The sequence below is a fragment of the Biomphalaria glabrata genome, chromosome 18, assembly GCF_947242115.1.
Source record: "Biomphalaria glabrata chromosome 18, xgBioGlab47.1, whole genome shotgun sequence".
In the NCBI taxonomy this organism is placed as follows: Eukaryota; Metazoa; Mollusca; class Gastropoda; family Planorbidae; genus Biomphalaria; species Biomphalaria glabrata.
Genome location: NC_074728.1, coordinates 9,073,610 through 9,088,386, shown reverse-complemented (window position 1 = coordinate 9,088,386; position 14,777 = coordinate 9,073,610). Strand labels below are relative to the sequence as shown.

At 34.7% G+C, this 14,777-nt stretch overlaps 1 long non-coding RNA gene across 1 annotated transcript; it reads right to left on the bottom strand.

Annotated features, from left to right (window-relative positions):
* Positions 1-5: 5 nt before the first annotated feature.
* Positions 6-3,521, bottom strand: LOC106075016 (uncharacterized). The gene is made up of 3 exons (XR_001219043.2): positions 3,376-3,521; positions 1,018-1,105; positions 6-198 (listed from the first exon to the last, which is right to left on the bottom strand). It is a non-coding gene; the product is annotated as an uncharacterized LOC106075016 (long non-coding RNA).
* Positions 3,522-14,777: the final 11,256 nt, after the last annotated feature.

Genomic DNA, 14,777 nt, shown 5'->3' with positions numbered 1-14,777 from the left:
TCTAAGATTGTGCATAAAGAACTTTAATTTAACCTTTCTTAAAGAACTGTTCTGTTTACTTTTCTTTCCCCAATGTCCACAGTAGGCAGTATCTCTCTGGCACGTGATATTTAGGCTATCGAACCGGATGTGCATTGACTTGTAACTTCTTTACTTCCAACGTACCATCTGGCATAGCAGCCACCACAGTAGTCATCACTAGTCAAAGATAAAAATTGTGTATAGATCTATTGGGTCTCTCGCCCTCTACCGATACTACTAAATAATTGCATGATAAACAGTTTATGGATACCATAAAAAAGGGTAGTATATAATTAGATCTATATAAAAACAATGCTTCAAATCTGCATACAACTAGAGACAGGGCCATCAAATAGCGCCCGGCTGCCTGCATGATGTCAGTCAATGATGTCTTAAGTTTTCAGTCAATGATGTCTTAAGTTTTCAGTCAATGATGTCTTAAGTTTTCAGTCAAGGGGTCTTTTTCTTTCTCTTTTTAAAAATGTGTAATTTGACTTTAGACCTTAGATCACTTCATGATCTAAGAGATTTATTACTTGGGAAACTACAGGTGTTAAGGGGTTAATCTGCCATATAGCACCCTAGTAATCAAATAGCAGGTACCATGGCTGCCTGGTCGTGTGGTATCCACCGTGAACTGTCTCAATTTTGAACCTGCCCACCGTCACCTCCGGGAAATTTGGGCTTGGGGCTGGGATTATTTTTAGCTCAAAAGGAACATATGAAACCTGCTATCACATACTTTATCTGTGAACTATGATCTTTTCAAGAAACTATAATTGAAAATTGAATACATTCACCATTGATGCAGTCCAAAATCTATTGTTGATATTTATTTAAAACAGATTATATCTATCTATATCTATCTATCTATCTATCTATCTATCTATCTATCTATCTATCTATCTATCTATCTATCTATCTATCTATCTATCTATCTATATATATATATATCAAAAGTTAGGAAAAAGAAGAAGAAAAAAAAGTGGAACTTACTGACATACTGCACCAAGCACCGAGCACCGTGCCAGACCGCAGGGTGCAACAAAACAGTACACCATATTGGGGCATTGTATCGGGGCGCCTACAAGTTGGATAGACAGGAAAAAAAATTAATAGTTTAAATGTTTGTACATGCACTTTAAAGACCGAAGAGAGTATATAAATCAAGAGCAATTACTTCTTCACTAGCATTGTTAGGAACGGTAGTAAAGAACCTCGCGAAACCTCGAGAAGTAGATTCGCTTGTTCCTATTATTGTTTAATGTTTATCATTTCTGTGGTGGCAACATTCCACAGCAACATACAAGGTAAAGACTTGTCTTGTTGGGGGACGGCTGTTTCATTCAAAAATCTTATGTAGTTTGGGAGGGGGGGCGTGTTATAGTGCAGGCAGAAGAGAAGGCAACAACTGATGGGCTTTAGAAGTGTTTGTGCATATTCTATATCAGGGGCCGCCGTTAGAGTGAAGGATGAAAGGGACAAAGAAAGGAACTTGTGGAATTTGAGGACCAGAAAATGGTGTTGGTGGTGGGGAAGTGTGCAGGTCGTTTTAGTGAAAGAATTAAAAGTGTTCGTAGCAAAAACAAAAACTTAACAAAATATTTCTACAGTAACGAAGCGCGGATATCAGCTCGATCTAATATATTGGTGACAATTAAGTGTTTCGAGAATTTTCTTTTAACTTACCTTTAAACAGTACTGGATTTTTTTTACCTGTAAGCTATTTATTTGATATTTAATCGGTTACTAATTAACTATTTCTTCAAAGGGAAATAATGACAGTACAGCTGTAACCAATTAATTTAGTCTTGGTTATTTTCCTTCCTAAATAGATTACAATTGTTGTGTTAGGAGCAGACATTACTTGTGTATCATTATCTCCAAGGGAATGAATAATTAGCATATACAATTCAGTTTCAAAAACCTAGGTTTATAAGGCTATGAACATTTAATTTTGAGTATTGTAATATGTATATTTATATATATGTGGCACTTTTCATCTCATACATATATGAGTCATACCAAAGTGCTGATACATTCGACTTTCCATGTAGGATTAAGCTCTAACTTATTGTTTACATCTGATAATTTATGTAGAAATAACTAGTGTTGTTTTTTTTTTGGCATACGCCTGCGTTTGATACCCGAAGCCTCTCTTGTACTGTAGACACACTGTATCATACAAAGAATGTGAGACTTAAAGGAATATACTTAGATCTACATGTCGAGATAGACGAAAGACTATGTACGGCATAACTTAAATGACTAAACTGGTACAATGTTCTGCACTTAGGGCACATACAAAACTTCTTCGCAGAAGAGCGTGCTAAGGAATGAAGTCTTATTTCTTCTACAACAATGTTTGGATCACAGACATATATATATATATATATATATATATATTAGACCTAGTCTGCAAAACGGAAACGAATTCTTATCCAACAATGATCAGATCAGATACCTATATATAGATTGTTTTGTACGTAACTCTTTTTCCAGCTGTAAGGGACGTCGCCCCGAATCTAGGAAAATTGATCTTTTCTGCTTTAAAAAAGTAATGGTCTTTGGTTTTCAAAGTTTAGAAATAATGCAATACGATTTTGCGGATTTTAAATAGAATTGGCTATTAATCACAGAACTACACATTCACGCAAATCTATGAAATAAAGCAATTTCCTGTTAGTTTTCATTGGGATATTGTTTGAAAATGCTAGATCGAAATAATTCATGTCTGTTGATCTTAATCATCTTATATACATTTAAATTGATCATCTAGATCTTTTTAGAGTATGTATCTAAAAATTGCAAAATAATAATTATGAGACAAGAATGCTCTTATATTCGACGTTCAATTACTAGACCAAGATCTAAACAAGTATATGCTACATAGGTTAGGGTTGAAAAGAAAACTTTACTCCCTATAACTACTTTACACATTGTTTCAGCTTTTTACAAATTTTGGAAAACATTTTAGTGCAGTGTTCGAGATTCTCATATGCAGTCTAGGAAAAATATATGACTGTGGTTTTGATTTTCATCACTTCTTATCAGAAAGTTTGAATAAAGTTTACATTTAAAGCAAAATAAGAAAAATGTGAAATTGACTTGTACTCAGCTCTCTTAATTAAGTTTTTTTTTATGCAGAAAAGACAGCAAATGCCTAATGGAACTGAAATGCTCAATATAGAATTTCGAGCTCGGATAATATAGCGGAACTTGGAAATATTTGTTATAGTAAAAATTAATTACAAAACGAAGGCTAGGGAGATGATTTGTCATAGTCGACATTTACAGGGTACCACGATTATGATTAGTAACTTGACTATATTTTAATAAAGTATTGTATATTACCTTCAGATGTATACATACATCCTACTATTAGCAACGCAATTAGACACAACAGACTAGATTTCATTTTGGCTGCAAACAAACAGGATCTAGTTCAGGATCTAGTTCTACAGCTATTGGTTTAGCAGCTCAGGTCGTTGTTGAAATCTAGGTAACCAATGATATATTCGTACTGTCTCTCTCAAAACGCCAGGGCTTCTCAACATGCGCAGCCAAGTACCCATACAGGACACACTTGTTTTTCGATTTTAAGAAAACAACTATGATCATGTGCACATACACGGTCTGAATTTTATTTAGACAGTTGTTTAATAACATTGTCCTTAATCTCTGATCCTCTTTTCTCTGGCATTCTTTCGAGGTGACCTGCACAACATAATCTGTTTCTTTGTATTCCCATCACTATGGAGGGGTCTTCATAGAGCTTGTATATTTCTTGGTTGTTGCGAATACTCCATTCGGTTTCTCGTAAATTTTTCTTAGTATTTTTCTTTTTTAAGTGTTTAGCAGATTTCCTGTTGCTCCTGTCAGCGTCCAGGTTTCGCTTGCATATGTGACTACAGGGTCTGATGATGGTTTTAAAAATGGTTTTCTTTGTTTTCTTAGATATAATTTTACTTTAAGCATGTGTTGTGTGTTATAGAAAGCTCTGTTGCCTGCTGTTCCTTTACTTATGACATTAGGTCATTGTTGGAATGTATCATGTTTCTTAAACAGTTAAAAGTTTCTGCTTTAAAAGTAATGAGCATAATTCTTGAGGGGTCTTGGTGGCCAGTGATAAATCGCTTGGCTTCCTAAACGAGCAATCTGGGGTTCGAAATTCGGAGAACACTGGGATTTTGATCTTTGGGATTGTTAGGACGTTTAAATGTGCACGTGACATTAATTTAGGAAAGGGAAGGCGGTTGGTCGTTGTGCTGGCCCCAAACATCCTATTTTAGTGTTGGTCATAGAAAAAGATGGCCTTTACATCATCTGCCATTTAGATCGTAATGTCTGAAAGGAAATACTTTTGTACTTTTTCTTACAGTATTCGTGACCTATTCTTCGAATTTTCTTTTCTTGTCAGCGACTATTTGTTGACCATAACATCTGTAGAGGGACTTCCACAAGGATCTGGTGATCTTTACATACACAAAGCTTGATCCACACTACTGAACTGCCTATCTCTAGCTTCTAGCTGACTTGTGCGTTTGAGCGTGACATTCACTAACATTTTCGTTAGGATCACTTTATGATATTTTGGCATTTTTCGTTGGGATCACTTTATGATATTTTGGCATTTTTCTTTAGGATCACTTTATGATATTTTGGCATTTTTTCCCCATAGCAACTCATCAATTTATCCAACAATAACACGAGGGGGTTAGGTTATCTAGTGTTCACATTTTAGAACCGCTGAATATAGCTGAGTCCATGTGAAAATGTGTGTCAGAAACATATGGAGATAACAAAAAAAATAATAATAAAAAGACAAAACAACAAAAAAAAAGTATATATATTCTGACGCAGGATACTGTACTGGATTTACCTAGAGCGTATGCCCCCCCCCTCCAAATATGAAACAAAGGAATAAGTGGCCCTATGTTGATATAGCTTAGGGCTTTTTCAAGTCTAAATTCGGCCCTGTCAGTGTCGTTCCCAGTTTTGAAATTCGGGGCATGCACACATTCTTAAATCTGAATTAAAGTAGGAGTGGACTATTAATGTATTACATCATCTGGCATTGGACTTTGTGTGTGAACTACCATGTTATATCCTTCTATACCTTGAAGCTATACATTTACATTATCCTTTTATCTCTTGAAGTTATACATTTACATTATCCTTTTATCTCTTGAAGTTATACATTTACATTATCCTTTTATCTCTTGAAGTTATACATTTACATTATCCTTTTATCTCTTGAAGTTATACATTTACATTATCCTTTTATCTCTTGAAGTTATACATTTACATTATCCTTTTATCTCTTGAAGTTATACATTTACATTATCCTTTTATCTCTTGAAGTTATACATTTACATTATCCTTTTATCTCTTGAAGTTATACATTTACATTATCCTTTTATCTCTTGAAGTTATACATTTACATTATCCTTTTATCTCTTGAAGTTATACATTTACATTATCCTTTTATCTCTTGAAGTTATACATTTACATTATCCTTTTATCTCTTGAAGTTATACATTTACATTATCCTTTTATCTCTTGAAGTTATACATTTACATTATCCTTTTATCTCTTGAAGTTATACATTTACATTATCCTTTTATCTCTTGAAGTTATACATTTACATTATCCTTTTATCTCTTGAAGTTATACATTTACATTATCCTTTTATCTCTTGAAGTTATACATTTACATTATCCTTTTATCTCTTGAAGTTATACATTTACATTATCCTTTTATCTCTTGAAGTTATACATTTACATTATCCTTTTATCTCTTGAAGTTATACATTTACATTATCCTTTTATCTCTTGAAGTTATACATTTACATTATCCTTTTATCTCTTGAAGTTATACATTTACATTATCCTTTTATCTCTTGAAGTTATACATTTACATTATCCTTTTATCTCTTGAAGTTATACATTTACATTATCCTTTTATCTCTTGAAGTTATACATTTACATTATCCTTTTATCTCTTGAAGTTATACATTTACATTATCCTTTTATCTCTTGAAGTTATACATTTACATTATCCTTTTATCTCTTGAAGTTATACATTTACATTATCCTTTTATCTCTTGAAGTTATACATTTACATTATCCGTATATCCTTTGGAGTTATACATTTTAAATTACATTTTGAAATCAAGCTTGTTTTGATCATTCCAAACATTCTTAGCTAACAGGTCGTACAACAAAATATCAAATATTATATTATATATATATATAAACACATTTGTGTGAGATGTCTGGTTAAATGGTAAAATACTGCTTGGCCATCTATCAATAGAGCTCTAGTAAGCATCCCGATTAAAGGAAAACCTCTCCCATATACTCCCCTCCACTGTGAACTCCACATGTCCACAGAAGAGATTGGACCAGATTACTTTGGGAACGTTGCGCTATAAAAAGAACATTTTAAAATATTACATGAATGTAATATAAAATGGCAGTCTGTCTTTTTGTCTGTCTGGTAAAAAGGTTTTACACGTTATTTCTCCCACGCCTATTATCGGATCAAGTTAAAACTGTGCACTGTTACTCAATGGCGAAGACAAGACATGAATTCAAAAAAACAAACAAAAACAACGAACTAGTACATTAATTACTTGTAATTAATTATTTTGTTTGATACCAACAAGGGAAGTTAATACTTCAGCATTCACATAAGCTGCTAAATATGTTAAGTTTATTCCACTTAGATAATCGAACACGTTATTTCTCTCAGACCCTTTCTCCAGTGGCGTAGCATCCATGGCGCGAAGGGGTTCAATGAACCCGGGCCCACGACCATTAGAGGCCCACAGCCCGTGGTGTAGCAACAATGGCGCAAGGGGGTTGAATGCACTTGAGCCCATAACTCTTGACCAGGTGGGGCCCACGTGAGAACTTAGGGACGACATTAAAGAAAAATAAATTGCACTTTTGTAAAATGTGGTACTATAGAGAATCTGAAAAGCTCCCTCGAAATATCCAAAACGTGGCACGAAACTTTATATTACTTTTAAAACATTAACCACGTGTTTGAAGCTAGAGTTAATATACCAGCAGCTTGTATTATTTAAATGTAAGGAACTGTTCTACATTAGGTTTAATGTAATGGTGGCTAGCCCTAAGTGTACGAGGGGACTTAATAGTTGCCATATCGTCCCCTTGATTCCCATGTATGTTCATAAACCATTGTTATTTAGTATTAATAGGCTGTTATTAGAATGAATGGAGAGCAAGGAAGAGAGAGATGTAGAAAATATTAATGTGCTGTACAAACAAATAACGAAAGGGGCGAGTAACAATGACAATTAGGTCTAGTGAGACAGTCCTGATGGTCAAGAATTAATATTTTGACACACCTACTAATTATTCAACTTTTTTAAAAGCTTAATCTGTTTCTTTTATTTTCTGTATTTAAAATACGTAAAAAAATTACATTATTTGTGGTAACCGTAACCAAATAAATGTTATATAACTTTGTATCCCATCCGACAGAGCCCATAATGTGAAGGCCCAGCAGTGTAGGCCCAAATATCACACTGTTTTGTTGCCCTCTGTATTATGTTAAAAATGTTTACAACAGAATAAAAGTATCTTTAAATATTAAGCAAGCAAAATAAAAATCATATCCATCGTGCTTGTGCTATTCCAATGAATGGCGAAACAGAATTGGAGAGCAGGTTTATAACAAAGATCTAGAAGATAGATAGATGTCCAAATTGATCATGGAATAGTATCAATCTGTAACCAATGCTTAGTACTTATTTGTTTCATAGTTCTTAAAGAAAGTTATTACCATTATATTTATACAAAAAACTCTAATAAGGTTTTATTTAAAATTGCAATGAATATTGAAATCTGACATGAAAAAATATTTTTAGAATTTCTATGACACAGAGCAGGTTGGCTTCACATTGTGTTCTTTCCATTCAGCGAGAAACAGCCAAAAGTTTAGAAATAAATGCACTGGTTTACTGACCTCGCTACTTAGAAAGCCAGAAAAGTGTTCGATCTAGTTACTGTTAAATGATGGAAGTAGAAAATTGATAATAGTTTGTATCAATATTTAAAAGTTTTACACCTAGAAGTGCTTTAGAAATGCAAATGTGTAGCTTACAATGTAGAACTCATTAACCCTTTAAGTGCTGAGCTGTTTTACAATGAGTACATAAACAATGGAATTACAATTCTGATGTTTAGAGGCTAAACTACCACACGCGTTTCAGGGGTTAAACTGTAATTAAACATTTCTTTATTCATTTCAAACATCTTTAAGTCGTTTAATTCTGTTAAGAAATTGTACAAACATAGACTTTTAAGACACTAATACTTGTCTGAGTCCTAACTGAATCAAACGTAAAGACATTATTACTTATAAAAAAGAAAGGCTACTCTACTTGCATTGAAATGTCTTTTGGTAAATTTACCAATAAATTCAAATTACTTAATTGTTCTGTCTCACTTTACATTCATCTTATTGGCGAAAGGGGCACACAAACATATTCTTGAACCCGGGCCCACGGGTACCTTGCTCCGCCACGGTTCCCAGCCATTTCATCCCCGGTCACTTCATCCCCGGTCACTTCATCCCCGGTCACTTCATCCCCGGTCATTTCATCCCCGGTCACTTCATCCCCCGGTCACTTAATCCCCGGTCATTTCATCCCCCGGTCACTTAATCCCCGGTCATTTCATCCCCTGGTCACGTCATCCCCGGTCATTTCATCCCCTGATATTTTCATCATCAGATCATTTTTATCTAACAAATAGTAAGTTAAAAAATCATGAAATGAGAAATATTTAATGTATTCATTTTTTATTTAAATGATAAAATTGTAACACGTTAATGTTTAAAAGGAATTAAAGCAAAACTTATAGAGGCGACATGATATCACGAGGATGGGTGAACTCCGCCTTTATTAGAACGAAATAAGGTTTTATTTTGTTCTAATAAATGAAAGTTAAACATATTCGTACTTTCACCACAGCTTGGTCTTTGATGATAAGTTATCAGCGGCACGGTCATAATTATTGTAATCGCACTTCTATCTCTCAAAAGATTACCACTACTTGCACCACACTTTGGCCTTTGATGATAAGTTATCAGCGGCATGATCACAATTATCCTAATCGAACTTCTTTCTCTCATATGATTTTTTACTACTTCAACCAAACCTTGGCCTTCGATCAGGATAATATGATATTACAACACCCACATTCAATAGAAGCGCTTTAGCTAAGTACACACCCAGATTTACAATATACTATAAGATTTCTCATTAAGAATACAAACTGAAAGAGGAAACACTGTAAACGCTTTAGTAACAAGTCATAAAATGTCAAAAAGCATTCTACATAATCATATTTATTTATAAAATATTTAATTGGGGATGAAGTGACCAGGGGATGAAGTGACCAGGAGATGAAGTGACCGGGAATGAAATGACCGGGGATGAAGTGACCGGGGATGAAGTGACCGGTCACCCTAATCCACTGCCTTTCTCAGATCAAGCTGAAACTTTAAGCAATTATATATAGTACCTAACAAAACATGAGTCATAAAAAAATTGTCTATTCATCCTCTATTATTAATCATTTTTTATATCGAACAATAGAAATAACTTCTACATTATTGAGTTGTAAGTGCGGCGTTCTTTTCTTAATAAATTTTTTTTTTTTATTTTTATTTTCTTTTTAGTTTTACTTCTGTCAATATAAGGTTAAAGGTTAATAGGGTGATGATGTGTGTAATTAGTGAATACACCCCTTTAAAATTGAAATAGAATGTATTGTTACGCAGCAAGAGTTTCTCTAGAAAATCTCAGCATAGTAAAAGAAAAGTAACTAAAAATGATTAAGGACAAAAAAAAGTAACCAATAATGATTAAGGACAAAAAAAAGTAACCAATAATGATTAAGGACAAAAAAAAAGTAACCAAAAATGATTAAGGACAAAACAAAAGGTATCATATGAAATGGGACACTCGTTTTCTTCAACAATTTATCCTTCATTTTCTTTTTTCAAGTTGTAATTTTTGTTACGTCTGTGCCATCAGTGAGCCAGAGCAACGAAGATTTTGGAAAAACAAAAAATAATCCTCAAACCTCTTCTTATTGCCCCCTTCCGAGTCTTGCCCTAAGAAACCTAAAAATAAATCTTGTAAACTCTCACATGAACGAAGATGTTGTTTTTTTTTGTTTTTTTTTTGATAAGGAAATATTCTACGAAGAGACAAAGAAGGAAGTTTGTATTGACACAGATGTAGACATGATAAAACAAATAATCGCCGATGTCAAACATGTAAGTATCGATTTCTTCTTTGTATCGGTTACAAAACTCAGTCTATATTCGTGTGAAATGTACGGCTGACTGAAAAAAAGAAAAGAAAGTGTAGTCGATACTGTTATGGGTGATTCTCACGAAAATTTAAAGAATGTCAAGGACGTTCAAGTGAACTTCACTGTGGCCAACATTCGTGCCTCAAGGTTGTCATTTCCGGAAGTGGTGTAATGGATGTAAGCACTCCACTACCACTAAAATGTTTCCTAATGGCATGCGTCTCAAATAGCCTCTGACAACCAGTCTAACTCCTGCCCTACATGTGTGGCTCAGATATTGAGTCCGGCGGAACTGTTCTCACTAACAAGGGGTAAAGCCAACTAAATGGCGCCTTAACCAGTAAGGAGGAGCTCATTAGTCATGGCTAGCTACCAACCTAAAAGTAGGAAAACTTTGGATTCAAACCTCTGTTGCCTTGCATCTATACCCAATCATGGGAAAGGCTTCGAGTGTCAACCCTGAGGAAAAAGCATGAGCTTTCGACCCTAAGGCAGTTTGCAGCACCCAGTGCTACACCCTAGCAGAACCTGCGACGCCGCTGACCCCAAACTGTATTGGCACTGCCATTCCTTCGGATGCATGTGCTGTGTAGAGAGGGGGGAACTGATGTGTGGTCGACAACGTTCCGACCAGGCATTCATTTCATTTCTATGAGATGATCCATAGTCGATTCGCTACTAAAGGAGGCCATAGATTAGAGTTGCCAGCTAAATAAAAAAGAAATGAGCTCGAATTTTAACACTATCTCAATGCGTAGCACTAGATCTTCTAAGCAACTCACATTTGTAACCCGATAGTTAGATGCCCTTTTTAAAACAAAAAATAACATTTTAAGTTATATAGGGAAAGTATAATGCTTCTTACAAGGCAACTAAGACTACTTGAACGCTTTCACCAAAGATGTTTGACGCTCCATTATGGACATAAGGTGGCAAGACAGCACTACAAACAGCGATGTCCATGTAAACGCCGGTATGGACACTATAGGCGGACTTCCTAAGGTCCGACAGTTACGTATGGGAGACGAACGTATTCCACAAGCATTCTTTTTTGTTGAACATAAATGTGGTCGACGTAACATAAACGCCCCATGGAAACGCTTTTAAGACAAAATTAGGCCACAACTTACCTTTAACTTACATAATAGAGAGCACCTGGTTGCAGGCGGCTTCAAAACGAGACAGCTGGAGATTTCTTACAAAGACTGCGGGATACACATATTGAGACCCAAAAAAATCGTCTACCTAGGACAGACGTGGACAGCGAAAAGAAAATCGACCACCTGCGACAATGGTTATGCCTGCAGTGCATGTGGCAAAATGTGTAGGTCGCAGCTTGAGCTGCGTAGAAACGGGAAATACTGCATTTCTCAATAATCTTATAAACCTTATTATTATTATGTTAGAAACGAACGAAAGATTATGTGGCGCTGCCAGGGTCGAGTTTCATGAAAGAGAAACAAAATGTCTTGTAGTCCCTTTAACAGATTCCAATCAGGAATTTTGTGATGATGTGGCAGGTCTGCAGCAGTACCGCCCTCTGACAGGCAACGAGGATGTTCCTAGGAATGTTAAGGGACTTGAAGGTATTAGTGAGGTCAGTTGTTATTATCCCCTCGGTTGATATAACAATGGGGTATATTGTTATTTTGTATAACTTCCATAAACGCTTAATTTTTTGTTGTTTTTCCATTTTATTCTTCTTCTTATTGTATTTTATTATGATTTTTTAAAAGGATAAAATGATTGAATGGAGCGCTATTGTTTTTCTAACAATAATCAAAAGTATTAATTGAAACACAGTATCAGAATTTATTTATTGTGAATTAGATATTGTAAACTATTTTTTTCAAGAATACGAAATCAGTGTTTTAAGGTAAGCTTTGACGAATCCAATCGATATATTCGATGTCTGGTATTTTAGATATCTAGCGCATCCGCCCAATTTAGGTCATGTCGTGACCCCAGTCTCTCATGGACAACTGACCCCATTGACTGAAACCAGGTCAAGGGTAAAGAGTTACACAGGGTCTAACAATTGACAAGTCGAGTTAAACATTGTGCAACTTTTGTTTATCTTTAATACATTCTCATCTATTAATCCATACACTTTTAATATACTTTTTGTTTACTTTTAATTTCAGCCCAAGAAGCAGTTTACATTGGAACAAATGTAAAAATACTGAGATACACAATACTACGTAATCGTAAGGTAGATTTCAAAAACAAAATCAATAATAATGTTTGGAATTTCTAGAGAATTCTGAATAGCAGAAGCCTCTCAATAAAAAATAAAAATGGAACGTCTTAGACCTTAAACTAAGACCAATGTAATCGAGTCTGTAGTCAAACATTTTCCATTAAATATTATAATTGTTCGTGTTACAATCTTGAATTTTTTGTTTCTTGATTTTATGAAACCAAAATGAATCTCACTTTTGGAGTTGTTGCTTTTTCTTTTGAAACAATGCAGGAAAAAATATGTTATGTTTGTAAGTCTGTGTGTACAATCGAATCTCTAATAACTAATAACATATATCATACTACCTGAAGGCCTCCCCCCTCAAAAAAAAAATACTTAATTAAGTGTTGTCAAAATCTTTACATGACTTAATAGAGGCAGCATACTTAAAAAGAACTAGGACCTCGATCACTGCAGAAAGAAGATATTACACTAATTGATAACAATTATAAAAAATAAATCCACAAAAAAAATTCCAACTATCCAAGAAAGAACAAGTTTTATATATTTAGGATAAAATAAAAAAATTGTATGACATCTGATTTCTTCCAGTCCCAGAAAACAGCCGACTCCAAGCAGTCACAAGACCATCATGTCATAACAGAAACTCACGCCATTTAGTTCACACATCACATTTTAACCACAAACGTCTTAGACCTAATGGGACGTAACTCTTTAACATTGTACATAATAGAGACACATGACAGAGCATCATGGCGTCGCGCTGTCAAAACTGGCGCACAGGTTGCTGAGGAAAACAACGCAAGCAGAAGAAAAACGCCAAAGAAAAGCAAGGCCATTGACACCAGCTCCAGCTGGAATAACCTGCCCAGTGTGCAGCCGAACATTCCGGGCTCACATAAATCTCACCAGTCATATGACGAGGCACAAAACCCCAGTGCAAAGCCCTCAACCCCCTGGATGACAAAAGTGGTCATCATCGAACCTCGATGGAATAACTATATATATATATATATATATATAGCAACCAATAAATAGCATTTAGGGAGTTTAGTCTCAGCATTGATGCTACTGACTAGGGTGAGTACATATAATAAAGTTATCCTGTATTTGTCTTCATATGTAGTATATGTACACAGTTTCAATATATGTAAAGATAATGGGGCCTTTACATTAAATGCTTGCTTTTTTGTTTTGAAAGTAATAAACGACTACTTTAAAGTCATAAGCCCGTATGCAATGAACATCTGGCATCGTGGTAGATACAACTCTGGTTCGGACAGTTTTGAAAAATAAAAACATGACACACGGTGTCGCCACTGCATAGAGGGCGAAGAAACAGTTGACCACATTCTCTTTGAATGTCGCGTCCTGCATGACGGAAGAACGAGACAAGGATTTGAACGAGAGAGATCTGGTCCATGTGTGGCAATTGGGGACAAGGTGACCTTAAAACTCACTGCCCACTTCCTTTCACATGCTCTAAGGGAGTAATCTCAGCATGGTTCGTTACCAATGGGGCTTCTGATTCGAACAGCATAAACAATAAGATGAATAAAGAAATGCGATCTTTAAAAACTGAAAAATTTAAAAATTAATGTACTCGAAGCAGTACAATTTACATTGTCATGCATTCTATCTGACTTCTAAGTGCATTTATGTACACTGTACAAGTAAATAGGTTTTTGTTTTTAAGTTGAGTTACCTAATGTCGATAAAGAGGAAAATAAAGTTTTTTTTTTTTATAAAATAAATCACAAACATACACATACAGTTATTTAGAGTTACAGTTTCAAAATTTTTTTTTTTTAAATCAGTTCTCATATTCTAGGCATTAAACTAAACATACGACCACTAAGTACGAGACTCACTCATTAAAGGGCATACAACCTACAGAATACTTGTGTGCATTGTTTTTAAAGAGTTATCTTTCATACCACTCAATTGGTACAGTAAACGTTAGATTTTACAGACGTTTATAAATAAAACTGTACACAGGAGCAGATGCTGCTACAAAAAGCAAACATCGGTTTTATATTTACATTTATTTAATTACAGTCCAACCAGATTTAAAGTAAACAATGGGAATTAATTTTTTTCTCGAAAAAAAATCCAAAAACTACACCACGGAAAAGTTTCACATTTTCGCGACTTTTTATTGAAACTAAATAAATAAATAACAAACTGCCACAAGC